Source organism: Centruroides sculpturatus, unplaced genomic scaffold, assembly GCF_000671375.1.
Source record: "Centruroides sculpturatus isolate CEXI.00-Female unplaced genomic scaffold, Cexi_2.0 scaffold195, whole genome shotgun sequence".
NCBI lineage: Eukaryota > Metazoa > Arthropoda > Arachnida > Scorpiones > Buthidae > Centruroides > Centruroides sculpturatus.
Genome location: NW_019384511.1, coordinates 515,466 through 519,587, shown reverse-complemented (window position 1 = coordinate 519,587; position 4,122 = coordinate 515,466). Strand labels below are relative to the sequence as shown.

At 34.1% G+C, this 4,122-nt stretch overlaps 1 pseudogene; it reads left to right on the top strand.

The window, feature by feature from the left end:
• The first annotated feature begins 1,047 nt into the window (after nucleotides 1-1,047).
• Nucleotides 1,048-1,221, top strand: LOC111622449 (annotated as a pseudogene).
• The last annotated feature ends 2,901 nt before the right edge of the window (nucleotides 1,222-4,122 follow it).

Here is a 4,122-nt window from a genome sequence, read left to right as displayed (position 1 = left end):
TCCTCCCGGCTGAGTGGCAGAAAATTTCCTGGAGGTTGTTACGAAACATAATTATGAATAAGGATTATTTGAGAGTGTATATGAGAGGGAGACATGCTGCCTGTAATAGGTGTGGTAGAGATGAAACAAATATACATTTATTTTGGGAATGTTCCGTGGCTGCCTCTGTCTGGAATTGGGTAAATAAAATTTTTAAAATTAAATTAGAATGGGAGAACGTGAAGTACCATATAAATTATAAAACAAGATATAATACATATTTGATAAATTGAATGGTAGGGTTAGTGAAAAAAAATTATGGAGAGCTAGGTGTGAGTTAACATTTGACAGGAAGAGGTTAAATGCAACTGCAATAGTTATGCCTATGAGATATAGCAAAAATTAAAATAAGAGCAGATATAAAGAAAATGAGTATTATTGAAATAAGGAAGTTGAAAATATAATATGGAAAAATGATAATGGAGATTTTAAGTTTTGTGATGAATAGTTTAAAGGGTGATGTTTTCTTAATGGATATTATTTGTAGTGTTGTTGTGTTTAATTGGTTGATGATATTTATTTGTATGATTTATGGTTTAATTTATAATTGTTGGAATTTTATATTTATACATTTATATATTTGATGGAATGTTTACATTGTTATGTATTATAGAAGTTATGCATGGTTTGTATATTTTTGGAATTTTTTGTAGTTAGCTATGGATGTTTATGAGTCTTGTGGGTGTTAAGTGTATAAATTTTGTTATGAATTTTAGATTTAATGTTGATATTTGGAATGGTAGAAATTCTGGTGTTATGAACAGGTTGTGTAGTATACCTACGGTATAATAAATGTCTGGTTGATGTTAAAGGTATATATTGATACATACCTGTGTTGTATTGTTTTATTACTGTTTATAATTATGTAATTTTGATATTTGTACTTTTTGATTGTATTTTGGATATTATAAACGGATACTTTCAATTGTCTGGTTATAAATTGTAAGGTTTTCCTTGAAGGTGTAAAGATTGTAAAAGATGCTTTATTTGTAAAAGGAAAACCCAAACCTAAATTTTAATAAACAAGTATCTGTTCTTATCAGCTTAATATCTGATACGGTTTCCATTGGAGACCTTCGATATTAACCTGATTTTTGGAACTGGGCAGGACAGGGGGCTTGCTCCCTCCCCGCCGCAAGTTGCTCAGGCCTGGCACTTATTGTCTGAGATAGCCCACACCCTTTGGGGAGAAAATATTAATAAAAAATATTTAAAAAAATTTTTTTTAGTTTTCCAGTTGGATTTCCTTCACTGAGGATGCCAGAGGAGTGATTACACATATAAGAAGACAATCTCCAAGCATGGCAGAGCAGGAAAAAGAAATCGGGCGAATTCCAGAAGATAAAGGTAAGAGAAAAGTGTGGAAAGCGAAAAACCACCATTGCCGCTTACTTCCGGCACGCTACGATGAAGAGGAGCAATGCGAGAAATATCCTCACGTGCATTTGGTAGAAATCGCTAATCGGCGATTTGAATAGAATAAAGGAAAATAAAATTTGCAATTTTTTCAGAGTGTGACTACTGTGGACTACATGCATGGCCTGCACGTAGAAACACCAGGAAGAACAGGAAAGGTAAGCCTCACTCTTCATATTGAAGTAATGAATGAGTGCAAAAATTTTTTAAAATAACGGATAAAACTGATTGGTTTGCAAATTTTTGCATAAAAAATATTCTAAAATGGAATCGGCGATTATTCTACGTTAAATACATAAATTTCCAATGTATGAATCAAGCGAAAAAATGTTTAGCATCAAAATGCTATCAGTATGTGCACGACGCAATGCGGCTACGGACTGCGGCATATTTTCCTCCTGTGATGAATGATAATCAACAGGAGTTTTATCCCATTGTCAGGCCTTCCTCATGCAATACCTGACAATTCCTGTAGCCTTTTGCATTGTCACTTATCGTTTCCTGACATTCTTTCATGTGTATTATTGGATGTTTGCCGAATGACGTAACCTGGACACAATTGTATGTCTCCACACTTGGCCCGTCGGCACCTTTGATGTGTTTTTTTATCGCTTCTCAGCCTTATGGCTCAGATCAAGGACTCGTTCTTGTTAACAAAACTTTTTTCATAGTTTTGAGATTTTTGCTGTTTTTGCCGACTTTTGCTGAGTTTGGACTTTGAAATTTTTTGTGGAGTTTAAAAGTTTTATACCTGGATTTTGTTACCCTTTTTGGACGTTTTAACAGTTTACAGCCTTTTTTGGTGAGTTTGTTTTTTGGTTTTACTGACTTCACTACTGACTTTTCTAACACTTTGGCTGAGTGCTGAGGCAGTTAGATGGGGGAGCTGTCCCTTTCAACGAGCTGTGATGCTTCTGTGGAGGCCCTAGGTGGTAAGGGTAGATCCCTTTCCATCCACGATGGGTCGGCCAACAAACATTCCCGTCGACGTCTCGATGCGGCAGCAACTGATCCAGACGAGTCAATGGAGGTGACACAAGGTTTATCGACGGAGGATGGAACAGGAAACGAAGAAGCTGAAAAGATAAAGAAATATTCTACAATCAAGTCAGTAAGAATCATTTGTCAAGAAAGAATAGAAACATTGGAGCTAATAAAGGCTTGTGAAAAGAAACTGAAGAAAGAAGGTAGTGTTAAACAAGTATTCTATTGGCCTAGAAGTGTCATTGAAGTGGGACTGTCTGATGTAAAGGATAAAGAACGTTTGGTAGGACAGGAAATCCAGGTTGGTGATAAAAATTATCTTATTGAAAGTTTAGAGGTGGACTTAATTACTATTACGATTAGATATGCCCCCTACGAAGTAGATGAAGAATTAATTAAAGAAATTTTGGGAAAATACAGTAAAATTGTAAATGTGTATACTGGGCTTCATAAAAATAGCAATGTGAGAACGGGTGCATTTCGGGTGACTAATTACAAGAATGAAAATACCTGTTGCAATGGAAATGTTGGGAAGAAGAGTACAGTTGTATTATGTAGGAAGTAGAAAAGAATGTTTTAAATGCGGAGATATTGAACATGAAGCGAGGGAATGTCCGGTAAAACTGTGTTTTAGGTGTGGGAGTAGAATGCATCTGGTTAAAGATTGTATGTATGCGTGTTTATGTATCTGAAAGTATAGTTGTAAAAAGTGTCATAAGCTATAGTTGTAAAAATTTTCATAAGGGGGAAAAGTGTCCAGTTCCTACATTTGCTGATATTTGTAAGATAGGACCTAGAAAACACAGTTTAGAAAGAAAAAGGGAAGAAAGTTTAGATAGGTGGAAAAAAAAAAAATTAAAAGAAAAAACAATAGAAACTAAAAAACAAAGACAACAGGAAAGAGAGAGAGAGGAATGTACAGTATCGAAAGCATTAGTTGTAATTGAGAGAGTTGATAGGGAGGAAAAAAATGGAAATGAAGGAGAAAATGGTAAAGTTAAAGAAATGATTAAAGGGATAGAGGGTGAGAGAGAAGTAGAGACAAGGCAAAGTAGAAGAAGAAAGAGAAGTGTTAGTAGGGAACATGAACAGGTAAAAAAGGCTATAACTGATATACAAAATGATTTATCATTAAGTATAGAACAAAGGGTATATTTGATAAATAGAGTACAAAGGGAGTCTAAGCAGCAAGTGTTTGAGGCAAATTTGAAATTAGGAAGACAGATGAGTCAGTCACAACAAAAACAAGAACATGGCTGATAAACAAAAAATTAATATTAGATTTATTAACATTTTGGGATTAAGGGATCAATGTAAACAAATTTATTTGGTGAATTTGGTATTAACAAATGATATTGATGTGTTGGGAATCCAGGACACAAATATAAGAGACTTAGATGATGTTAGAAAGTTGAGGAGAATTTTTACATACTATAATATATATGCATCTTTTGCAATAAAGACGAATTACGGGAGTTATTTTAATGGTAAAAAAGACAGTAAAAATACAGGATTTTAAAACTGATTGTGATGGCAAAATTGTTGCTGTGGATGTGGATATTAGAGATTGGTATTTTAGATTAATTAGTATATATGTGCCAACCCGAGTCTTTGAACGGAAAATTTTTTTAAAGATTTTAACGGACTTTTTAAGGGTAGGGAGGGAGTTGATTTTAATAGGAA